Source organism: Pseudophryne corroboree, unplaced genomic scaffold, assembly GCF_028390025.1.
Source record: "Pseudophryne corroboree isolate aPseCor3 unplaced genomic scaffold, aPseCor3.hap2 scaffold_147, whole genome shotgun sequence".
In the NCBI taxonomy this organism is placed as follows: domain Eukaryota; kingdom Metazoa; phylum Chordata; class Amphibia; order Anura; family Myobatrachidae; genus Pseudophryne; species Pseudophryne corroboree.
The window spans coordinates 1,167,484-1,188,408 of NW_026968099.1; the positions used below are offsets into that span (position 1 = coordinate 1,167,484).

At 50.1% G+C, this 20,925-nt stretch overlaps 35 non-coding genes and 1 pseudogene across 35 annotated transcripts; all 36 read right to left on the reverse strand.

Moving 5' to 3' along the window:
* Nucleotides 1-588: 588 nt before the first annotated feature.
* On the reverse strand, nucleotides 589-730 carry LOC134997952 (U1 spliceosomal RNA; annotated as a pseudogene).
* Nucleotides 731-882: 152 nt separating this feature from the next.
* On the reverse strand, nucleotides 883-1,046 carry LOC134997819 (U1 spliceosomal RNA). Its single transcript, XR_010200196.1, has one exon. It is a non-coding gene; the product is annotated as a U1 spliceosomal RNA (small nuclear RNA).
* Nucleotides 1,047-1,718: 672 nt separating this feature from the next.
* LOC134998013 (U1 spliceosomal RNA) lies at nucleotides 1,719-1,881 on the reverse strand. Its single transcript, XR_010200380.1, has one exon. It is a non-coding gene; the product is annotated as a U1 spliceosomal RNA (small nuclear RNA).
* Nucleotides 1,882-2,033: 152 nt separating this feature from the next.
* On the reverse strand, nucleotides 2,034-2,197 carry LOC134997816 (U1 spliceosomal RNA). Its single transcript, XR_010200193.1, has one exon. It is a non-coding gene; the product is annotated as a U1 spliceosomal RNA (small nuclear RNA).
* A 671-nt stretch (nucleotides 2,198-2,868) lies between these two features.
* Nucleotides 2,869-3,031, reverse strand: LOC134998012 (U1 spliceosomal RNA). The gene has a single exon (XR_010200379.1). It is a non-coding gene; the product is annotated as a U1 spliceosomal RNA (small nuclear RNA).
* A 152-nt stretch (nucleotides 3,032-3,183) lies between these two features.
* On the reverse strand, nucleotides 3,184-3,347 carry LOC134997886 (U1 spliceosomal RNA). Its single transcript, XR_010200259.1, has one exon. It is a non-coding gene; the product is annotated as a U1 spliceosomal RNA (small nuclear RNA).
* Nucleotides 3,348-4,018: 671 nt separating this feature from the next.
* LOC134998008 (U1 spliceosomal RNA) lies at nucleotides 4,019-4,181 on the reverse strand. Its single transcript, XR_010200376.1, has one exon. It is a non-coding gene; the product is annotated as a U1 spliceosomal RNA (small nuclear RNA).
* A 152-nt stretch (nucleotides 4,182-4,333) lies between these two features.
* On the reverse strand, nucleotides 4,334-4,497 carry LOC134997837 (U1 spliceosomal RNA). The gene has a single exon (XR_010200213.1). It is a non-coding gene; the product is annotated as a U1 spliceosomal RNA (small nuclear RNA).
* A 674-nt stretch (nucleotides 4,498-5,171) lies between these two features.
* LOC134998014 (U1 spliceosomal RNA) lies at nucleotides 5,172-5,334 on the reverse strand. The gene has a single exon (XR_010200381.1). It is a non-coding gene; the product is annotated as a U1 spliceosomal RNA (small nuclear RNA).
* A 152-nt stretch (nucleotides 5,335-5,486) lies between these two features.
* LOC134997817 (U1 spliceosomal RNA) lies at nucleotides 5,487-5,650 on the reverse strand. The gene has a single exon (XR_010200194.1). It is a non-coding gene; the product is annotated as a U1 spliceosomal RNA (small nuclear RNA).
* Nucleotides 5,651-6,321: 671 nt separating this feature from the next.
* LOC134997997 (U1 spliceosomal RNA) lies at nucleotides 6,322-6,484 on the reverse strand. Its single transcript, XR_010200363.1, has one exon. It is a non-coding gene; the product is annotated as a U1 spliceosomal RNA (small nuclear RNA).
* Nucleotides 6,485-6,636: 152 nt separating this feature from the next.
* Nucleotides 6,637-6,800, reverse strand: LOC134997887 (U1 spliceosomal RNA). The gene has a single exon (XR_010200260.1). It is a non-coding gene; the product is annotated as a U1 spliceosomal RNA (small nuclear RNA).
* A 671-nt stretch (nucleotides 6,801-7,471) lies between these two features.
* Nucleotides 7,472-7,634, reverse strand: LOC134998010 (U1 spliceosomal RNA). The gene has a single exon (XR_010200377.1). It is a non-coding gene; the product is annotated as a U1 spliceosomal RNA (small nuclear RNA).
* A 152-nt stretch (nucleotides 7,635-7,786) lies between these two features.
* Nucleotides 7,787-7,950, reverse strand: LOC134997838 (U1 spliceosomal RNA). The gene has a single exon (XR_010200214.1). It is a non-coding gene; the product is annotated as a U1 spliceosomal RNA (small nuclear RNA).
* Nucleotides 7,951-8,622: 672 nt separating this feature from the next.
* LOC134997917 (U1 spliceosomal RNA) lies at nucleotides 8,623-8,783 on the reverse strand. Its single transcript, XR_010200288.1, has one exon. It is a non-coding gene; the product is annotated as a U1 spliceosomal RNA (small nuclear RNA).
* A 152-nt stretch (nucleotides 8,784-8,935) lies between these two features.
* Nucleotides 8,936-9,099, reverse strand: LOC134997840 (U1 spliceosomal RNA). Its single transcript, XR_010200216.1, has one exon. It is a non-coding gene; the product is annotated as a U1 spliceosomal RNA (small nuclear RNA).
* A 672-nt stretch (nucleotides 9,100-9,771) lies between these two features.
* On the reverse strand, nucleotides 9,772-9,932 carry LOC134997938 (U1 spliceosomal RNA). Its single transcript, XR_010200310.1, has one exon. It is a non-coding gene; the product is annotated as a U1 spliceosomal RNA (small nuclear RNA).
* Nucleotides 9,933-10,084: 152 nt separating this feature from the next.
* Nucleotides 10,085-10,248, reverse strand: LOC134997865 (U1 spliceosomal RNA). The gene has a single exon (XR_010200240.1). It is a non-coding gene; the product is annotated as a U1 spliceosomal RNA (small nuclear RNA).
* Nucleotides 10,249-10,919: 671 nt separating this feature from the next.
* LOC134997928 (U1 spliceosomal RNA) lies at nucleotides 10,920-11,082 on the reverse strand. The gene has a single exon (XR_010200300.1). It is a non-coding gene; the product is annotated as a U1 spliceosomal RNA (small nuclear RNA).
* A 152-nt stretch (nucleotides 11,083-11,234) lies between these two features.
* On the reverse strand, nucleotides 11,235-11,398 carry LOC134997824 (U1 spliceosomal RNA). Its single transcript, XR_010200201.1, has one exon. It is a non-coding gene; the product is annotated as a U1 spliceosomal RNA (small nuclear RNA).
* Nucleotides 11,399-12,069: 671 nt separating this feature from the next.
* Nucleotides 12,070-12,232, reverse strand: LOC134997986 (U1 spliceosomal RNA). The gene has a single exon (XR_010200352.1). It is a non-coding gene; the product is annotated as a U1 spliceosomal RNA (small nuclear RNA).
* Nucleotides 12,233-12,384: 152 nt separating this feature from the next.
* On the reverse strand, nucleotides 12,385-12,548 carry LOC134997870 (U1 spliceosomal RNA). The gene has a single exon (XR_010200244.1). It is a non-coding gene; the product is annotated as a U1 spliceosomal RNA (small nuclear RNA).
* Nucleotides 12,549-13,219: 671 nt separating this feature from the next.
* On the reverse strand, nucleotides 13,220-13,382 carry LOC134997987 (U1 spliceosomal RNA). Its single transcript, XR_010200353.1, has one exon. It is a non-coding gene; the product is annotated as a U1 spliceosomal RNA (small nuclear RNA).
* Nucleotides 13,383-13,534: 152 nt separating this feature from the next.
* LOC134997871 (U1 spliceosomal RNA) lies at nucleotides 13,535-13,698 on the reverse strand. The gene has a single exon (XR_010200245.1). It is a non-coding gene; the product is annotated as a U1 spliceosomal RNA (small nuclear RNA).
* Nucleotides 13,699-14,370: 672 nt separating this feature from the next.
* Nucleotides 14,371-14,531, reverse strand: LOC134997949 (U1 spliceosomal RNA). Its single transcript, XR_010200320.1, has one exon. It is a non-coding gene; the product is annotated as a U1 spliceosomal RNA (small nuclear RNA).
* Nucleotides 14,532-14,683: 152 nt separating this feature from the next.
* On the reverse strand, nucleotides 14,684-14,847 carry LOC134997805 (U1 spliceosomal RNA). Its single transcript, XR_010200181.1, has one exon. It is a non-coding gene; the product is annotated as a U1 spliceosomal RNA (small nuclear RNA).
* Nucleotides 14,848-15,518: 671 nt separating this feature from the next.
* On the reverse strand, nucleotides 15,519-15,681 carry LOC134997929 (U1 spliceosomal RNA). Its single transcript, XR_010200301.1, has one exon. It is a non-coding gene; the product is annotated as a U1 spliceosomal RNA (small nuclear RNA).
* Nucleotides 15,682-15,833: 152 nt separating this feature from the next.
* On the reverse strand, nucleotides 15,834-15,997 carry LOC134997826 (U1 spliceosomal RNA). Its single transcript, XR_010200202.1, has one exon. It is a non-coding gene; the product is annotated as a U1 spliceosomal RNA (small nuclear RNA).
* Nucleotides 15,998-16,668: 671 nt separating this feature from the next.
* Nucleotides 16,669-16,831, reverse strand: LOC134997988 (U1 spliceosomal RNA). Its single transcript, XR_010200355.1, has one exon. It is a non-coding gene; the product is annotated as a U1 spliceosomal RNA (small nuclear RNA).
* A 152-nt stretch (nucleotides 16,832-16,983) lies between these two features.
* Nucleotides 16,984-17,147, reverse strand: LOC134997829 (U1 spliceosomal RNA). The gene has a single exon (XR_010200205.1). It is a non-coding gene; the product is annotated as a U1 spliceosomal RNA (small nuclear RNA).
* A 672-nt stretch (nucleotides 17,148-17,819) lies between these two features.
* LOC134997918 (U1 spliceosomal RNA) lies at nucleotides 17,820-17,980 on the reverse strand. The gene has a single exon (XR_010200289.1). It is a non-coding gene; the product is annotated as a U1 spliceosomal RNA (small nuclear RNA).
* A 152-nt stretch (nucleotides 17,981-18,132) lies between these two features.
* LOC134997894 (U1 spliceosomal RNA) lies at nucleotides 18,133-18,296 on the reverse strand. Its single transcript, XR_010200266.1, has one exon. It is a non-coding gene; the product is annotated as a U1 spliceosomal RNA (small nuclear RNA).
* A 672-nt stretch (nucleotides 18,297-18,968) lies between these two features.
* On the reverse strand, nucleotides 18,969-19,129 carry LOC134997898 (U1 spliceosomal RNA). Its single transcript, XR_010200270.1, has one exon. It is a non-coding gene; the product is annotated as a U1 spliceosomal RNA (small nuclear RNA).
* Nucleotides 19,130-19,281: 152 nt separating this feature from the next.
* On the reverse strand, nucleotides 19,282-19,445 carry LOC134997875 (U1 spliceosomal RNA). The gene has a single exon (XR_010200248.1). It is a non-coding gene; the product is annotated as a U1 spliceosomal RNA (small nuclear RNA).
* A 672-nt stretch (nucleotides 19,446-20,117) lies between these two features.
* Nucleotides 20,118-20,278, reverse strand: LOC134997919 (U1 spliceosomal RNA). Its single transcript, XR_010200290.1, has one exon. It is a non-coding gene; the product is annotated as a U1 spliceosomal RNA (small nuclear RNA).
* Nucleotides 20,279-20,430: 152 nt separating this feature from the next.
* Nucleotides 20,431-20,594, reverse strand: LOC134997806 (U1 spliceosomal RNA). The gene has a single exon (XR_010200182.1). It is a non-coding gene; the product is annotated as a U1 spliceosomal RNA (small nuclear RNA).
* Between the last annotated feature and the right edge of the window lie 331 nt (nucleotides 20,595-20,925).

Here is a 20,925-nt window from a genome sequence, read left to right on the forward strand (position 1 = left end):
CTCCAGGGAGAACACATATTTTCAGATGAACATGGGAGGGCAGAAGGCTGCCTAATACTGAAGCACCCCCAAACAACAAACCAAATGCAACAACTAGTGCAAGCATTCCTGGGGGAAGGCCTGCAGCAGATGGATTTGCATATGGTGATGTCATCCAAGCAGTGGGTCAAAGTTGGCTTCAACCCTCGTCTGCATATGAAAAGAGAAAAGGGGCGTGCAGGGCATGGCGGCCTTTTGCGGCGCTTTGATGACCCCTAGTTCGCATTAAACACCTCCACCCTCCTTCGGTGTGGGGCTCATGTTGGCTATGCCCAAGCCCCTGAAGCATTCAAACTGATTTCTTGCAGCAGCTGGGCACTGTAACAGCTCCAGAGCTGCTCTGTAAGGCAAGTAAAAGGGTGTGGGCCCTGCAGCACTACCTGTAGTTCGCATTGTGCGTTGGAAGGCACAAATTAAGCAGACGGGAGAAGTCAGGATAGTGCGCAAGGGCATAGAAGGGAGCGGCTCAAGAAAAGAGAAGTGGAAACAGACAGCAAACTAGGCTGGAGAGAGACCTGAGACAAAGAGATCTGAATTATATGAGAGCCGACCAGGGGAAACACAAATTATGCAGTCAAGTTTCCCACATTTGGGGAAATCGCAGGATCAGCACACCCAGAGTGCAATGGGTGAGCCTTGCCCTGGGAGAAGCACCTTCCTGATCATAGTATATCACCTGGCAGGTAAGTAGGAGTTGGGCTAGAGCTGGGGAGGGTCGCTGCTCGGGCACCCCCCTGTCAAGTGAAGGAGATCCAACTGAGGTAGCACAAGGGAAATGTCGAAAGAAGAACAAGGCTAGAGGAAGATCTGAGACAAAGAAATCTGACTTTTACCAGAGCTGACCAGAAGAAAGCACAAACACAGTCCCCCACTACCACAAATAATGCAGTCGAGTTTCCCACATTTGGGGAAATCACAGGGGTCAGCATACCCAGAATGCAATGAATGAACCTCACCCTGGAAGAACAATCTTCATGACCATGGTATCTCCTATGCAAAATAAGTATGATTTGGGATAGGGCTGGGGAGGGCCGCTGCTCAGGCACATCTCTGTCAAGTAAAGGAGATTCAACTGAGGCAGCACAAGGGAACTCTCATCTGGGGACAACAACTGCAGGGAGAACACATATTTTCAGATGAACATGGGAGGGCAGAAGGCTGCCTAATACTGAAGCACCCCCAAACAACAAACCAAATGCAACAACTAGTGCAAGCATTCCTGGGGGAAGGCCTGCAGCAGATGGATTTGCATATGGTGATGTCATCCAAGCAGTGGGCCAAAGTTGGCTGGAACCCTCATCTGCATATGAAAAGAGAAAAGGGGTATGCAGGGCATGGCGGCCTTTTGCGGCGCTTGGATGACCCATAGTTCGCATTAAACACCCCCACCCTCCTTCGGTGTGGGGCTCATGTTGGCCATGACCCAGCCCCTGAAGCATTCAAACTTATTTCTTGCAGCAGCTGGGCACTGTAACAGCTCCAGAGCTGCTCTGTAAGGCAAGTAAAAGGGTGTGGGCCCTGCAGCACTACCTGTAGTTTGCATTGTGCATTAGAAGGCAAAGTAAGCAGACGGGAGGAGAAGTCAGGATAGTGCACAAGGGTATAGAAGGGAGAGGCTCAAGAAAAAAGAAGTGGAAACAGACAGCAAACAAGGCTGGAGAGAGAACTGAGACAAAGAGATCTGAATTATACGAGAGCCGACCAGGGGAAACATAAATTATGCAGTCAAGTTTCCCACATTTGGAGAAATCGCAGGGGCAGCACACTTAGAGTGCAATGGGTGAGCCTTGCCCTGGGAGAAGCACCTTCATGATCATAGTATCTCACCTGGCAGGTAAGTAAGAGTTGGGTTAGAGCTGGGGAGGGTCGCTGCTCGGGCACCCCCCTGTCAAGTGAAGGAGATCCAACTGAGGCAGCACAAGGGAACTCTCAAAAGAAGAACAAGGCTAGAGGAAGATCTGAGACAAAGAAATCGGACTTTTACCAGAGCTGACCAGAGGAAAGCACAAACACAGTCCCCCACTACCACAAATAATGCAGTCGAGTTTCCCACATTTGGGGAAATCACAGAGGTCAGCATTCCCAGAATGCAATGAATGAACCTCACCCTAGGAGAACAATCTTCATGACCATGGTATCTCCTATGCAAAATAAGTATGTTTTGGGATAGGGCTGGGGAGGGCCGCTGCTCAGGCACATCTCTGTCAAGTAAAGGAGATTCAACTGAGGCAGCACAAGGGAACTCTCATCTGGGGACAACAACTGCAGGGAGAACACATATTTTCAGATGAACATGGGAGGGCAGAAGGCTGCCTAATACTGAAGCACCCCCAAACAACAAACCAAATGCAACAACTAGTGCAAGCATTCCTGGGGGAAGGCCTGCAGCAGATGGATTTGCATATGGTGATGTCATCCAAGCAGTGGGTCAAAGTTGGCTTCAACCCTCGTCTGCATATGAAAAGAGAAAAGGGGCATGCAGGGCATGGCGGCCTTTTGCGGCGCTTTGATGACCCCTAGTTCGCATTAAACACCTCCACCCTCCTTCGGTGTGGGGCTCATGTTGGCTATGCCCCAGCCCCTGAAGCATTCAAACTGATTTCTTGCAGCAGCTGGGCACTGTAACAGCTCCAGAGCTGCTCTGTAAGGCAAGTAAAAGGGTGTGGGCCCTGCAGCACTACCTGTAGTTCGCATTGTGCGTTGGAAGGCACAAATTAAGCAGACGGGAGAAGTCAGGATAGTGCGCAAGGGCATAGAAGGGAGCGGCTCAAGAAAAGAGAAGTGGAAACAGACAGCAAACTAGGCTGGAGAGAGACCTGAGACAAAGAGATCTGAATTATACGAGAGCCAACCAGGGGAAACACAAATTATGTAGTCAAGTTTCCCACATTTGAGGAAATCGCAGGAGCAGCACACCCAGAGTGCAATGGGTGAGCCTTGCCCTGGGAGAAGCACCTTCATGATCATAGTATCTCACCTGGCAGGTACGTAGGAGTTGGGCTAGAGCTGGGGAGGGTCGCTGCTCGGGCACCCCCCTGTCAAGTGAAGGAGATCCAACTGAGGCAGCACAAGGAAACTCTCGAAAGAGGAACAAGGCTAGAGGAAGATCTGAGACAAAGAAATCAGACTTTTACCAGAGCTGACCAGAAGAAAGCACAAACACAGTCCCCCACTACCACAAATAATGCAGTCGAGTTACCCACATCTCGGGAAATCACAGGGGTCAGCATACCCAGAATGCAATGAATGAACCTCACCCTGGGAGAACAATCTTCATGACCATGGTATCTCCTATGCAAAATAAGTATGATTTGGGATAGGGCTGGGGAGGGCCGCTGTTCAGGCACATCTCTGTCAAGTAAAGGAGATTCAACTGAGGCAGCACAAGGGAACTCTCATCTGGGGACAACAACTGCAGGGAGAACACATATTTTCAGATGAACATGGGAGGGCAGAAGGCTGCCTAATACTGAAGCACCCCCAAACAACAAACCAAATGCAACAACTAGTGCAAGCATTCCTGGGGGAAGGCCTGCAGCAGATGGATTTGCATATGGTGATGTCATTCAAGCAGTGGGTCAAAGTTGGCTTCAACCCTCATGTGCATATGAAAAGAGAAAAGGGGCGTGCAGGGCATGGCGGCCTTTTGCGGCGCTTGGATGACCCCTAGTTCGCATTAAACACCTCCACCCTCCTTCGGTGTGGGGCTCATGTTGGCTATGCCCCAGCCCTTGAAGCATTCAAGCTGATTTCTTGCAGCAGTTGGGCACTGTAACAGCTCCAGAACTGCTCTTTAAGGCAAGTAAAAGGGTGTGGGCCCTGCAGCACTACCTGTAGTTCGCATTGTGCGTTGGAAGGCACAAAGTAAGCAGACGGAAGAAGTCAGGATAGTGCGCAAGGGCATAGAAGGGAGCGGCTCAAGAAAAGAGAAGTGGAAACAGACAGCAAACTAGGCTGGAGAGAGACCTGAGACAAAGAGATCTGAATTATACGAGAGCCGACCAGGGGAAACACAAATTATGCAATCAAGTTTCCCAAATTTGGGGAAATCGCAGGATCAGCACACCCAGAGTGCAATGGGTGAGCCTTGCCCTGGGAGAAGCACCTTCCTGATCATAGTATATCACCTGGCAGGTTAGTAGGAGTTGGGCTAGAGCTGGGGAGGGTCGCTGCTCGGGCACCCCCCTGTCAAGTGAAGGAGATCCAACTGAGGCAGCACAAGGGAACTCTCGAAAGAAGAACAAGGCTAGAGGCAGATCTGAGACAAAGAAATCGGACTTTTACCAGAGCTGACCAGAGGAAAGCACAAACACAGTCCCCCACTACCACAAATAATGCAGTCGAGTTTCCCACATTTGGGGAAATCACAGGTGTCAGCATACCCAGAATGCAATGAATGAACCTCACCCTGGGAGAACAAACTTCATGACCATGGTATCTCCTATGCAAAATAAGTATGTTTTGGGATAGGGCTGGGGAGGGCCGCTGCTCAGGCACATCTCTGTCAAGTAAAGGAGATTCAACTGAGGCAGCACAAGGGAACTCTCATCTGGGGACAACAACTGCAGGGAGAACACATATTTTCAGATGAACATGGGAGGGCAGAAGGCTGCCTAATACTGAAGCACCCCCAAACAACAAACCAAATGCAACAACTAGTGCAAGCATTCCTGGGGGAAGGCCTGCAGCAGATGGATTTGCATATGGTGATGTCATCCAAGCAGTGGGCCAAAGTTGGCTGGAACCCTCATCTGCATATGAAAAGAGAAAAGGGGTATGCAGGGCATGGCGGCCTTTTGCGGCGCTTGGATGACCCATAGTTCGCATTAAACACCCCCACCCTCCTTCGGTGTGGGGCTCATGTTGGCCATGACCCAGCCCCTGAAGCATTCAAACTTATTTCTTGCAGCAGCTGGGCACTGTAACAGCTCCAGAGCTGCTCTGTAAGGCAAGTAAAAGGGTGTGGGCCCTGCAGCACTACCTGTAGTTTGCATTGTGCATTAGAAGGCACAAAGTAAGCAGACGGGAGGAGAAGTCAGGATAGTGCACAAGGGTATAGAAGGGAGAGGCTCAAGAAAAAAGAAGTGGAAACAGACAGCAAACAAGGCTGGAGAGAGAACTGAGACAAAGAGATCTGAATTATACGAGAGCCGACCAGGGGAAACATAAATTATGCAGTCAAGTTTCCCACATTTGGAGAAATCGCAGGGGCAGCACACTTAGAGTGCAATGGGTGAGCCTTGCCCTGGGAGAAGCACCTTCATGATCATAGTATCTCACCTGGCAGGTAAGTAAGAGTTGGGTTAGAGCTGGGGAGGGTCGCTGCTCGGGCACCCCCCTGTCAAGTGAAGGAGATCCAACTGAGGCAGCACAAGGGAACTCTCAAAAGAAGAACAAGGCTAGAGGAAGATCTGAGACAAAGAAATCGGACTTTTACCAGAGCTGACCAGAGGAAAGCACAAACACAGTCCCCCACTACCACAAATAATGCAGTCGAGTTTCCCACATTTGGGGAAATCACAGAGGTCAGCATTCCCAGAATGCAATGAATGAACCTCACCCTAGGAGAACAATCTTCATGACCATGGTATCTCCTATGCAAAATAAGTATGTTTTGGGATAGGGCTGGGGAGGGCCGCTGCTCAGGCACATCTCTGTCAAGTAAAGGAGATTCAACTGAGGCAGCACAAGGGAACTCTCATCTGGGGACAACAACTGCAGGGAGAACACATATTTTCAGATGAACATGGGAGGGCAGAAGGCTGCCTAATACTGAAGCACCCCCAAACAACAAACCAAATGCAACAACTAGTGCAAGCATTCCTGGGGGAAGGCCTGCAGCAGATGGATTTGCATATGGTGATGTCATCCAAGCAGTGGGTCAAAGTTGGCTTCAACCCTCGTCTGCATATGAAAAGAGAAAAGGGGCGTGCAGGGCATGGCGGCCTTTTGCGGCGCTTTGATGACCCCTAGTTCGCATTAAACACCTCCACCCTCCTTCGGTGTGGGGCTCATGTTGGCTATGCCCCAGCCCCTGAAGCATTCAAACTGATTTCTTGCAGCAGCTGGGCACTGTAACAGCTCCAGAGCTGCTCTGTAAGGCAAGTAAAAGGGTGTGGGCCCTGCAGCACTACCTGTAGTTCGCATTGTGCGTTGGAAGGCACAAATTAAGCAGACGGGAGAAGTCAGGATAGTGCGCAAGGGCATAGAAGGGAGCGGCTCAAGAAAAGAGAAGTGGAAACAGACAGCAAACTAGGCTGGAGAGAGACCTGAGACAAAGAGATCTGAATTATACGAGAGCCAACCAGGGGAAACACAAATTATGTAGTCAAGTTTCCCACATTTGAGGAAATCGCAGGAGCAGCACACCCAGAGTGCAATGGGTGAGCCTTGCCCTGGGAGAAGCACCTTCATGATCATAGTATCTCACCTGGCAGGTAAGTAGGAGTTGGGCTAGAGCTGGGGAGGGTCGCTGCTCGGGCACCCCCCTGTCAAGTGAAGGAGATCCAACTGAGGCAGCACAAGGAAACTCTCGAAAGAGGAACAAGGCTAGAGGAAGATCTGAGACAAAGAAATCAGACTTTTACCAGAGCTGACCAGAAGAAAGCACAAACACAGTCCCCCACTACCACAAATAATGCAGTCGAGTTACCCACATCTCGGGAAATCACAGGGGTCAGCATACCCAGAATGCAATGAATGAACCTCACCCTGGGAGAACAATCTTCATGACCATGGTATCTCCTATGCAAAATAAGTATGATTTGGGATAGGGCTGGGGAGGGCCGCTGTTCAGGCACATCTCTGTCAAGTAAAGGAGATTCAACTGAGGCAGCACAAGGGAACTCTCATCTGGGGACAACAACTGCAGGGAGAACACATATTTTCAGATGAACATGGGAGGGCAGAAGGCTGCCTAATACTGAAGCACCCCCAAACAACAAACCAAATGCAACAACTAGTGCAAGCATTCCTGGGGGAAGGCCTGCAGCAGATGGATTTGCATATGGTGATGTCATTCAAGCAGTGGGTCAAAGTTGGCTTCAACCCTCATGTGCATATGAAAAGAGAAAAGGGGCGTGCAGGGCATGGCGGCCTTTTGCGGCGCTTGGATGACCCCTAGTTCGCATTAAACACCTCCACCCTCCTTCGGTGTGGGGCTCATGTTGGCTATGCCCCAGCCCTTGAAGCATTCAAGCTGATTTCTTGCAGCAGTTGGGCACTGTAACAGCTCCAGAGCTGCTCTTTAAGGCAAGTAAAAGGGTGTGGGCCCTGCAGCACTACCTGTAGTTCGCATTGTGCGTTGGAAGGCACAAAGTAAGCAGACGGAAGAAGTCAGGATAGTGCGCAAGGGCATAGAAGGGAGCGGCTCAAGAAAAGAGAAGTGGAAACAGACAGCAAACTAGGCTGGAGAGAGACCTGAGACAAAGAGATCTGAATTATACGAGAGCCGACCAGGGGAAACACAAATTATGCAATCAAGTTTCCCAAATTTGGGGAAATCGCAGGATCAGCACACCCAGAGTGCAATGGGTGAGCCTTGCCCTGGGAGAAGCACCTTCCTGATCATAGTATATCACCTGGCAGGTTAGTAGGAGTTGGGCTAGAGCTGGGGAGGGTCGCTGCTCGGGCACCCCCCTGTCAAGTGAAGGAGATCCAACTGAGGCAGCACAAGGGAACTCTCGAAAGAAGAACAAGGCTAGAGGCAGATCTGAGACAAAGAAATCGGACTTTTACCAGAGCTGACCAGAGGAAAGCACAAACACAGTCCCCCACTACCACAAATAATGCAGTCGAGTTTCCCACATTTGGGGAAATCACAGGTGTCAGCATACCCAGAATGCAATGAATGAACCTCACCCTGGGAGAACAAACTTCATGACCATGGTATCTCCTATGCAAAATAAGTATGATTTGGGATAGGGCTGGGGAGTGCCTCTGCTCAGGCACAACTCTGTCAAGTAAAGGAGATTCAACTGAGGCAGCACAAGGGAACTCTCATCTAGGGACAACAACTGCAGGGAGAACACATATTTTCAGATGAACATGGGAGGGCAGAAGGCTGCCTAATACTGAAGCACCCCCAAACAACAGACCAAATGCAACAACTAGTACAAGCATTCCTGGGGGAAGGTCTGCAGAAGACGGATTTGCATACGGTGAAGTCATCCAAGCAGTGGGTCAAAGTTGGCTGGAACCCTCATCTGCATATGAAAAGAGAAAAGGGGTATGCAGGGCATGGCGGCCTTTTGCGGCGCTTGGATGACCCCTAGTTCGCATTAAACACCTCCACCCTCCTTCGGTGTGGGGCTCATGTTGGCTATGCCCCAGCCCCTGAAGCATTCAAACTGATTTCTTGCAGCAGCTGGGCACTGTAACAGCTCCAGAGCTGCTCTGTAAGGCAAGTAAAAGGGTGTGGGCCCTGCAGCACTACCTGTAGTTCGCATTGTGCGTTGGAAGGCACAAATTAAGCAGACGGGAGAAGTCAGGATAGTGCGCAAGGGCATAGAAGGGAGCGGCTCAAGAAAAGAGAAGTGGAAACAGACAGCAAACTAAGCTGGAGAGAGACCTGAGACAAAGAGATCTGAATTATACGAGAGCCGACCAGGGAAACACAAATTATGCAGTCAAGTTTCCCACATTTGGGGAAATCGCAGGAGCAGCACACCCAGAGTGCAATGGGTGAGCCTTGCCCTGGGAGAAGCACCTTCATGATCATAGTATCTCACCTGGCAGGTAAGTAGGAGCTGGGCTAGAGCTGGGGAGGGTCGCTGCCCGGGCACCCCCCTGTCAAATGAAGGAGATCCAACTGAGGCAGCACAAGGAAACTCTCGAAAGAAGAACAAGGCTAGAGGAAGATCTGAGACAAAGAAATCGGACTTTTACCAGAGCTGACCAGAGGAAAGAACAAACACAGTTCCCCACTACCACAAATAATGCAGTCGAGTTTCCCACATTTGGGGAAATCATAGGGGTCAGCATACCCAGAATGCAATGAATGAACCTCACCCTGGGAGAACAATCTTCATGACCATGGTATCTCCTATGCAAAATAAGTATGATTTGGGATAGGGCTGGGGAGGGCCGCTGCTCAGGCACATCTCTGTCAAGTAAAGGAGATTCAACTGAGGCAGCACAAGGGAACTCTCATCTGGGGACAACAACTGCAGGGAGAACACATATTTTCAGATGAACATGGGAGGGCAGAAGGCTGCCTAATACTGAAGCACCCCCAAACAACAAACCAAATGCAACAACTAGTGCAAGCATTCCTGGGGGAAGGCCTGCAGCAGATGGATTTGCATATGGTGATGTCATCCAAGCAGTGGGTCAAAGTTGGCTTCAACCCTCGTCTGCATATGAAAAGAGAAAAGGGGTATGCAGGGCATGGCGGCCTTTTGCGGCGCTTGGATGACCCCTAGTTCGCATTAAACACCTCCACCCTCCTTCGGTGTGGGGCTCATGTTGGCTATGCCCCAGCCACTGAAGCATTCAAGCTGATTTCTTGCAGCAGCTGGGCACTGTAACAGCTCCAGAGCTGCTCTGTAAGGCAAGTAAAAGGGTGTGGGCCCTGCAGCACTACCTGTAGTTCGCATTGTGCGTTGGAAGGCACAAATTAAGCATACGGGAGAAGTCAGGATAGTGCGCAAGGGCATAGAAGGGAGCGGCTCAAGAAAAGAGAAGTGGAAACAGACAGCAAACTAGGCTGGAGAGAGACCTGAGACAAAGAGATCTGAATTATACGAGAGCCGACCAGGGAAACACAAATTATGCAGTCAAGTTTCCCACATTTGGGGAAATCGCAGGAGCAGCACACCCAGAGTGCAATGGGTGAGCCTTGCCCTGGGAAAAGCACCTTCATGATCATAGTATCTCACCTGGCAGGTAAGTAGGAGTTGGGCTAGAGCTGAGGAGGGTCGCTGCTCGGGCACCCCCCTGTCAAATGAAGGAGATCCAACTGAGGCAGCACAAGGAAACTCTCGAAAGAAGAACAAGGCTAGAGGAAGATCTGAGACAAATAAATCTGACTTTTACCAGAGCTGACCAGAGGAAAGAACAAACACAGTCCCCCACTACCACAAATAATGCAGTCGAGTTTCCCACATTTGGGGAAATCACAGGTGTCAGCATACCCAGAATGCAATGAATGAACCTCACCCTGGGAGAACAAACTTCATGACCATGGTATCTCCTATGCAAAATAAGTATGATTTGGGATAGGGCTGGGGAGTGCCGCTGCTCAGGCATAACTCTGTCAAGTATAGGAGATTCAACTGAGGCAGCACAAGGGAACTCTCATCTGGGGACAACAACTGCAGGGAGAACACATATTCTCAGATGAACATGGGAGGGCAGAAGGCTGCCTAATACTGAAGCACCCCCAAACAACAAACCAAATGCAACAACTAGTACAAGCATTCCTGGGGGAAGGTCTGCAGAAGACGGATTTGCATACGGTGAAGTCATCCAAGCAGTGGGTCAAAGTTGGCTGGGACCCTCATCTGCATATGAAAAGAGAAAAGGGGCGTGCAGGGCATGGCGGCCTTTTGCGGCGCTTGGATGACCCCTAGTTCGCATTAAACACCTCCACCCTCCTTCGGTGTGGGGCTCATGTTGGCTATGCCCCAGCCCCTGAAGCATTAAAACTGATTTCTTGCAGCAGCTGGGCACTGTAACAGCTCCAGAGCTGCTCTGTAAGGCAAGTAAAAGGGTGTGGGCCCTGCAGCACTACCTGTAGTTCGCATTGTGCGTTGGAAGGCACAAATTAAGCATACGGGAGAAGTCAGGATAGTGCGCAAGGGCATAGAAGGGAGCGGCTCAAGAAAAGAGAAGTGGAAACAGACAGCAAACTAAGCTGGAGAGAGACCTGAGACAAAGAGATCTGAATTATACGAGAGCCGACCAGGGGAAACACAAATTATGCAGTCAAGTTTCCCACATTTGGGGAAATCGCAGGAGCAGCACACCCAGAGTGCAATGGGTGAGCCTTGCCCTGGGAGAAGCACCTTCATGATCATAGTATCTCACCTGGCAGGTAAGTAGGAGTTGGGCTAGAGCTGGGGAGGGTCGCTGCTCGGGCACCCCCCTGTCAAGTGAAGGAGATCCAACTGAGGCAGCACAAGGAAACTCTCAAAAGAAGAACAAGGCTAGAGGAAGATCTGAGACAAATAAATCTGACTTTTACCAGAGCTGACCAGAGGAAAGAACAAACACAGTCCCCCACTACCACAAATAATGCAGTTGAGATTCCCACATTTGGGGAAATCATAGGGGTCAGCATACCCAGAATGCAATGAATGAACCTCACCCTGGGAGAACAATCTTCATGACCATGGTATCTCCTATGCAAAATAAGTATGATTTGGGATAGGGCTGGGGAGGGCCGCTGCTCAGGCACATCTCTGTCAAGTAAAGGAGATTCAACTGAGGCAGCACAAGGGAACTCTCATCTGGGGACAACAACTGCAGGGAGAACACATATTTTCAGATGAACATGGGAGGGCAGAAGGCTGCCTAATACTGAAGCACCCCCAAACAACAAACCAAATGCAACAACTAGTGCAAGCATTCCTGGGGGAAGGCCTGCAGCAGATGGATTTGCATATGGTGATGTAATCCAAGCAGTGGGTCAAAGTTGGCTTCAACCCTCGTCTGCATATGAAAAGAGAAAAGGGGTATGAAGGGCATGGCGTCCTTTTGCGGCGCTTGGATGACCCCTAGTTCGCATTAAACACCTCCACCCTCCTTCGGTGTGGGGCTCATGTTGGCTATGCCCCAGCCCCTGAAGCATTCAAGCTGATTTCTTGCAGCAGCTGGGCACTGTAACAGCTCCAGAGCTGCTCTGTAAGGCAAGTAAAAGGGTGTGGGCCCTGCAGCACTACCTGTAGTTCGCATTGTGCGTTGGAAGGCACAAATTAAGCTTACGGGAGAAGTCAGGATAGTGCGCAAGGGCATAGAAGGGAGCGGCTCAAGAAAAGAGAAGTGGAAACAGACAGCAAACTAGGCTGGAGAGAGACCTGAGACAAAGAGATCTGAATTATACGAGAGCCGACCAGGGGAAACACAAATTATGCAGTCAAGTTTCCCAAATTTGGGGAAATCGCAGGATCAGCACACCCAGAGTGCAATGGGTGAGCCTTGCCCTGGGAGAAGCACCTTCCTGATCATAGTATATCACCTGGCAGGTTAGTAGGAGTTGGGCTAGAGCTGGGGAGGGTCGCTGCTCGGGCACCCCCCTGTCAAGTGAAGGTGACCCAACTGAGGCAGCACAAGGGAACTCTCGAAAGAAGAACAAGGCTAGAGGAAGATCTGAGACAAAGAAATCGGACTTTTACCAGAGCTGACCAGAGGAAAGCACAAACACAGTCCCCCACTACCACAAATAATGCAGTCGAGTTTCCCACATTTGGGGAAATCACAGGTGCCAGCATACCCAGAATGCAATGAATGAACCTCACCCTGGGAGAACAAACTTCATGAACATGGTATCTCCTATGCAAAATAAGTATGATTTGGGATAGGGCTGGGGAGTGCCGCTGCTCAGGCACAACTCTGTCAAGTAAAGGAGATTCAACTGAGGCAGCACAAGGGAACTCTCATCTGGGGACAACAACTGCAGGGAGAACACATATTTTCAGATGAACATGGGAGGGCAGAAGGCTGCCTAATACTGAAGCACCCCCAAACAACAAACCAAATGCAACAACTAGTGCAAGCATTCCTGGGGGAAGGCCTGCAGCAGATGGATTTGCATATGGTGATGTAATCCAAGCAGTGGGTCAAAGTTGGCTTCAACCCTCGTCTGCATATGAAAAGAGAAAAGGGGTATGCAGGGCATGGCGTCCTTTTGCGGCGCTTGGATGACCCCTAGTTCGCATTAAACACCTCCACCCTCCTTCGGTGTGGGGCTCATGTTGGCTATGCCCCAGCCCCTGAAGCATTCAAGCTGATTTCTTGCAGCAGCTGGGCACTGTAACAGCTCCAGAGCTGCTCTGTAAGGCAAGTAAAAGGGTGTGGGCCCTGCAGCACTACCTGTAGTTCGCATTGTGCGTTGGAAGGCACAAATTAAGCTTACGGGAGAAGTCAGGATAGTGCGCAAGGGCATAGAAGGGAGCGGCTCAAGAAAAGAGAAGTGGAAACAGACAGCAAACTAGGCTGGAGAGAGACCTGAGACAAAGAGATCTGAATTATACGAGAGCCGACCAGGGGAAACACAAATTATGCAGTCAAGTTTCCCAAATTTGGGGAAATCGCAGGATCAGCACACCCAGAGTGCAATGGGTGAGCCTTGCCCTGGGAGAAGCACCTTCCTGATCATAGTATATCACCTGGCAGGTTAGTAGGAGTTGGGCTAGAGCTGGGGAGGGTCGCTGCTCGGGCACCCCCCTGTCAAGTGAAGGTGACCCAACTGAGGCAGCACAAGGGAACTCTCGAAAGAAGAACAAGGCTAGAGGAAGATCTGAGACAAAGAAATCGGACTTTTACCAGAGCTGACCAGAGGAAAGCACAAACACAGTCCCCCACTACCACAAATAATGCAGTCGAGTTTCCCACATTTGGGGAAATCACAGGTGCCAGCATACCCAGAATGCAATGAATGAACCTCACCCTGGGAGAACAAACTTCATGAACATGGTATCTCCTATGCAAAATAAGTATGATTTGGGATAGGGCTGGGGAGTGCCGCTGCTCAGGCACAACTCTGTCAAGTAAAGGAGATTCAACTGAGGCAGCACAAGGGAACTCTCATCTGGGGACAACAACTGCAGGGAGAACACATATTTTCAGATGAACATGGGAGGGCAGAAGGCTGCCTAATACTGAAGCACCCCCAAACAACAAACCAAATGCAACAACTAGTACAAGCATTCCTGGGGGAAGGTCTGCAGAAGACGGATTTGCATACGGTGAAGTCATCCAAGCAGTGGGTCAAAGTTGGCTGGAACCCTCATCTGCATATGAAAAGAGAAAAGGGGTATGCAGGGCATGGCGGCCTTTTGCGGCGCTTGGATGACCCCTAGTTCGCATTAAACACCTCCACCCTCCTTCGGTGTGGGGCTCATGTTGGCTATTCCCCAGCCACTGAAGCATTAAAGCTGATTTCTTGCAGCAGCTGGGCACTGTAACAGCTCCAGAGCTGCTCTGTAAGGCAAGTAAAAGGGTGTGGGCCCTGCAGCACTACCTGTAGTTCGCATTGTGCGTTGGAAGGCACAAATTAAGCATACGGGAGAAGTCAGGATAGTGCGCAAGGGCATAGAAGGGAGCGGCTCAAGAAAAGAGAAGTGGAAACAGACAGCAAACTAAGCTGGAGAGAGACCTGAGACAAAGAGATCTGAATTATACGAGAGCCGACCAGGGAAACACAAATTATGCAGTCAAGTTTCCCACATTTGGGGAAATCGCAGGAGCAGCACACCCAGAGTGCAATGGGTGAGCCTTGCCCTGGGAGAAGCACCTTCATCATCATAGTATCTCACCTGGCAGGTAAGTAGGAGTTGGGCTAGAGCTGGGGAGGGTCGCTGCTCGGGCACCCCCCTGTCAAATGAAGGAGATCCAACTGAGGCAGCACAAGGAAACTCTCGAAAGAAGAACAAGGCTAGAGGAAGATCTGAGACAAATAAATCTGACTTTTACCAGAGCTGACCAGAGGAAAGAACAAACACAGTCCCCCACTACCACAAATAATGCAGTCGAGTTTCCCACATTTGGGGAAATCATAGGGGTCAGCATACCCAGAATGCAATGAATGAACCTCACCCTGGGAGAACAATCTTCATGACCATGGTATCTCCTATGCAAAATAAGTATGATTTGGGATAGGGCTGGGGAGTGCCGCTGCTCAGGCATAACTCTGTCAAGTATAGGAGATTCAACTGAGGCAGCACAAGGGAACTCTCATCTGGGGACAACAACTGCAGGGAGAACACATATTTTCAGATGAACATGGGAGGGCAGAAGGCTGCCTAATACTGAAGCACCCCCAAACAACAAACCAAATGCAACAACTAGTACAAGCATTCCTGGGGGAAGGTCTGCAGAAGACGGATTTGCATACGGTGAAGTCATCCAAGCAGTGGGTCAAAGTTGGCTGGAACCCTCATCTGCATATGAAAAGAGAAAAGGGGTATGCAGGGCATGGCGGCCTTTTGCGGCGCTTGGATGACCCCTAGTTCGCATTAAACACCTCCACCCTCCTTCGGTGTGGGGCTCATGTTGGCTATGCCCCAGCCCCTGAAGCATTAAAGCTGATTTCTTGCAGCAGCTGGGCACTGTAACAGCTCCAGAGCTGCTCTGTAAGGCAAGTAAAAGGGTGTGGGCCCTGCAGCACTACCTGTAGTTCGCATTGTGCGTTGGAAGGCACAAATTAAGCATACGGTAGAAGTCAGGATAGTGCGCAAGGGCATAGAAGGGAGCGGCTCAAGAAAAGAGAAGTGGAAACAGACAGCAAACTAAGCTGGAGAGAGACCTGAGACAAAGAGATCTGAATTATACGAGAGCCGACCAGGGGAAACACAAATTATGCAGTCAAGTTTCCCACATTTGGGGAAATCGCAGGAGCAGCACACCCAGAGTGCAATGGGTGAGCCTTGCCCTGGGAGAAGCACCTTCATGATCATAGTATCTCACCTGGCAGGTAAGTAGGAGTTGGGCTAGAGCTGGGGATGGTCGCTGCTCGGGCATCCCCCTGTCAAGTGAAGGAGATCCAACTGAGGCAGCATAAGGAAACTCTCAAAAGAAGAACAAGGCTAGAGGTAGATCTGAGACAAATAAATCTGACTTTTACCAGAGCTGACCAGAGGAAAGAACAAACACAGTCCCCCACTACCACAAATAATGCAGTTGAGATTCCCACATTTGGGGAAATCATAGGGGTCAGCATACCCAGAATGCAATGAATGAACCTCACCCTGGGAGAACAATCTTCATGACCATGGTATCTCCTATGCAAAATAAGTATGATTTGGGATAGGGCTGGGGAGGGCCGCTGCTCAGGCACATCTCTATCAAGTATAGGAGATTCAACTGAGGCAGCACAAGGGAACTCTCATCTGGGGACAACAACTGCAGGGAGAACACATATTTTCAGATGAACATGGGAGGGCAGAAGGCTGCCTAATACTGAAGCACCCCCAAACAACAAACCAAATGCAACAACTAGTGCAAGCATTCCTGGGGGAAGGCCTGCAGCAGATGGATTTGCATATGGTGATGTAATCCAAGCAGTGGGTCAAAGTTGGCTTCAACCCTCGTCTGCATATGAAAAGAGAAAAGGGGTATGTAGGGCATGGCGTCCTTTTGCGGCGCTTGGATGACTCCTAGTTCGCATTAAACACCTCCACCCTCCTTCGGTGTGGGGCTCATGTTGGTTATGCCCCAGCCCCTGAAGCATTCAAGCTGATTTCTTGCAGCAGCTGGGCACTGTAACAGCTCCAGAGCTGCTCTGTAAGGCAAGTAAAAGGGTGTGGGCCCTGCAGCACTACCTGTAGTTCGCATTGTGCGTTGGAAGGCACAAATTAAGCATACGGGAGAAGTCAGGATAGTGCGCAAGGGCATAGAAGGGAGCGGCTCAAGAAAAGAGAAGTGGAAACAGACAGCAAACTAGGCTGGAGAGAGACCTGAGACAAAGAGATCTGAATTATACGAGAGCCGACCAGGGGAAACACAAATTATGCAGTCAAGTTTCCCAAATTTGGGGAAATCGCAGGATCAGCACACCCAGAGTGCAATGGGTGAGCCTTGCCCTGGGAGAAGCACCTTCCTGATCATAGTATATCACCTGGCAGGTTAGTAGGAGTTGGGCTAGAGCTGGGGAGGGTCGCTGCTCGGGCACCCCCCTGTCAAGTGAAGGTGACCCAACTGAGGCAGCACAGGGGAACTCTCGAAAGCAGAACAAGGCTAGAGGAAGATCTGAGACAAAGAAATCGGACTTTTACCAGAGCTGACCAGAGGAAAGCACAAACACAGTCCCCCACTACCACAAATAATGCAGTCGAGTTTCCCACATTTGGGGAAATCACAGGTGCCAGCATACCCAGAATGCAATGAATGAACCTCACCCTGGGAGAACAATCTTCATGACCATGGTATCTCCTATGCAAAATAAGTATGATTTGGGATAGGGCTGGGGAGTGCCGCTGCTCAGGCATAACTCTGTCAAGTATAGGAGATTCAACTGAGGCAGCACAAGGGAACTCTCATCTGGGGACAACAACTGCAGGGAGAACACATATTTTCAGATGAACATGGGAGGGCAGAAGGCTGCCTAATACTGAAGCACCCCCAAACAACAAACCAAATGCAACAACTAGTACAAGCATTCCTGGGGGAAGGTCTGCAGAAGACGGATTTGCATACGGTGAAGTCATCCAAGCAGTGGGTCAAAGTTGGCTGGAACCCTCATCTGCATATGAAAAGAGAAAAGGGGTATGCAGGGCATGGCGGCCTTTTGCGGCGCTTGGATGACCCCTAGTTCGCATTAAACACCTCCACCCTCCTTCGGTGTGGGGCTCATGTTGGCTATGCCCCAGCCCCTGAAGCATTCAAGCTGATTTCTTGCAGCAGCTGGGCACTGTAACAGCTCCAGAGCTGCTCTGTAAGGCAAGTAAAAGGGTGTGGGCCCTGCAACACTACCTGTAGTTCGCATTGAGCGTTGGAAGGCACAAATTAAGCATACGGGAGAAGTCAGGATAGTGCACAAGGGCATAGAAGGGAGCGGGTCAAGAAAAGAGAAGTGGAAACAGACAGCAAACTAAGCTGGAGAGAGACCTGAGACAAAGAGATCTGAATTATACGAGAGCCGACCAGGGAAACACAAATTATGCAGTCAAGTTTCCCACATTTGGGGAAATCGCAGGAGCAGCACACCCAGAGTGCAATGGGTGAGCCTTGCCCTGGGAGAAGCACCTTCATGATCATAGTATCTCACCTGGCAGGTAAGTAGGAGTTGGGCTAGAGCTGGGGAGGGTCGCTGCTCGGGCACCCCCCTGTCAAATGAAGGAGATCCAACTGAGGCAGCACAAGGAAACTCTCGAAAGAAGAACAAGGCTAGAGGAAGATATGAGACAAATGAATCTGACTTTTACCAGAGCTGACCAGAGGAAAGAACAAACACAGTCCCCCACTACCACAAATAATGCAGTCTAGTTTCCCACATTTGGGGAAATCACAGGTGTCAGCATACCCAGAATGCAATGAATGAACCTCACCCTGGGAGAACAAACTTCATGACCATGGTATCTCCTATGCAAAATAAGTATGATTTGGGATAGGGCTGGGGAGTGCCGCTGCTCAGGCATAACTCTGTCAAGTATAGGAGATTCAACTGAGGCAGCACAAGGGAACTCTCATCTGGGGACAACAACTGCAGGGAGAACACATATTTTCAGATGAACATGGGAGGGCAGAAGGCTGCCTAATACTGAAGCACCCCCAAACAACAAACCAAATGCAACAACTAGTACAAGCATTCCTGGGGGAAGGTCTGCAGAAGACGGATTTGCATACGGTGAAGTCATCCAAGCAGTGGGTCAAAGTTGGCTGGGACCCTCATCTGCATATGAAAAGAGAAAAGGGGCGTGCAGGGCATGGCGGCCTTTTGCGGCGCTTGGATGACCCCTAGTTCGCATTAAACACCTCCACCCTCCTTCGGTGTGGGGCTCATGTTGGCTATGCCCCAGCCCCTGAAGCATTCAAGCTGATTTCTTGCAGCAGTTGGGCACTGTAACAGCTCCAGAGCTGCTCTGTAAGGCAAGTAAAAGGGTGTGGGCCCTGCAGCACTACCTGTAGTTCGCATTGTGCGTTGGAAGGCACAAATTAAGCATACGGGAGAAGTCAGGATAGAGCGCAAGGGCATAGAAGGGAGCGGCTCAAGAAAAGAGAAGTGTAAACAGACAGCAAACTAGGCTGGAGAGAGACCTGAGACAAAGAGATCTGAATTATACGAGAGCCGACCAGGGAAACACAAATTATGCAGTCAAGTTTCCCACATTTGGGGAAATCGCAGGAGCAGCACACCCAGAGTGCAATGGGTGAGCCTTGCCCTGGGAGAAGCACCTTCATGATCATAATATCTCACCTGGCAGGTAAGTAGGAGTTGGGCTAGAGCTGGGGAGGGTCGCTGCTCGGGCACCCCCCTGTCAAATGAAGGAGATCCAACTGAGGCAGCACAAGGAAACTCTCGAAAGAAGAACAAGGCTAGAGGAAGATCTGAGACAAATAAATCTGACTTTTACCAGAGCTGACCAGAGGAAAGAACAAACACAGTCCCCCACTACCACAAATAATGCAGTCGAGTTTCCTACATTTGGGGAAATCATAGGGGTCAGCATACCCAGAATGCAATGAATGAACCTCACCCTGGGAGAACAATCTTCATGACCATGGTATCTCCTATGCAAAATAAGTATGATTTGGGATAGGGCTGGGGAGTGCCGCTGCTCAGGCATAACTCTGTCAAGTATAGGAGATTCAACTGAGGCAGCACAAGGTAACTCTCATCTGGGGACAACAACTGCAGGGAGAACACATATTTTCAGATGAACACGGGAGGGCAGAAGGCTGCCTAATACTGAAGCAGCCCCAAACAACAAACCAAATGCAACAACTAGTACAAGCATTCCTGGGGGAAGGTCTGCAGAAGACGGATTTGCATACGGTGAAGTCATCCAAGCAGTGGGTCAAAGTTGGCTGGAACCCTCATCTGCATATGAAAAGAGAAAAGGGGTATGCAGGGCATGGCGGCCTTTTGCGGCGCTTGGATGACCCCTAGTTCGCATTAAACACCTCCACCCTCCTTCGGTGTGGGGCTCATGTTGGCTATGCCCCAGCCCCTGAAGCATTAAAGCTGATTTCTTGCAGCAGCTGGGCACTGTAACAGCTCCAGAGCTGCTCTGTAAGGCAAGTAAAAGGGTGTGGGCCCTGCAGCACTACCTGTAGTTCGCATTGTGCGTTGGAAGGCACAAATTAAGCATACGGGAGAAGTCAGGATAGTGCACAAGGGCATAGAAGGGAGTGGCTCAAGAAAAGAGAAGTGGAAACAGACAGCAAACTAAGCTGGAGAGAAACCTGAGACAAAGAGATCTGAATTATACGAGAGCCGACCAGGGAAACACAAATTATGCAGTCAAGTTTCCCACATTTGGGGAAATCGCAGGAGCAGCACACCCAGAGTGCAATGGGTGAGCCTTGCCCTGGGAGAAGCACCTTCATGATCATAGTATCTCACCTGGCAGGTAAGTAGGAGTTGGGCTAGAGCTGGGGAGGGTCGCTGCTCGGGCACCCCCCTGTCAAATGAAGGAGATCCAACTGAAGCAGCACAAGGAAACTCTCGAAAGAAGAACAAGGCTAGAGGATGATCTGAGACAAATAAATCTGACTTTTACCAGAGCTGACCAGAGGAAAGAACAAACACAGTCCCCCACTACCACAAATAATGCAGTCGAGTTTCCCACATTTGGGGAAATCATAGGGGTCAGCATACCCAGAATGCAATGAATGAACCTCACCCTGGGAGAACAATCTTCATGACCATGGTATCTCCTATGCAAAATAAGTATGATTTGGGATAGGGCTGGGGAGTGCCGCTGCTCAGGCATAACTCTGTCAAGTATAGGAGATTCAACTGAGGCAGCACAAGGGAACTCTCATCTGGGGACAACAACTGCAGGGAGAACACATATTTTCAGATGAACATGGGAGGGCAGAAGGCTGCCTAATACTGAAGCACCCCCAAACAACAAACCAAATGCAACAACTAGTGCAAGCATTCCTGGGGGAAGGCCTGCAGCAGATGGATTTGCATATGGTGATGTAATCCAAGCAGTGGGTCAAAGTTGGCTTCAACCCTCGTCTGCATATGAAAAGAGAAAAGGGGTATGCAGGGCATGG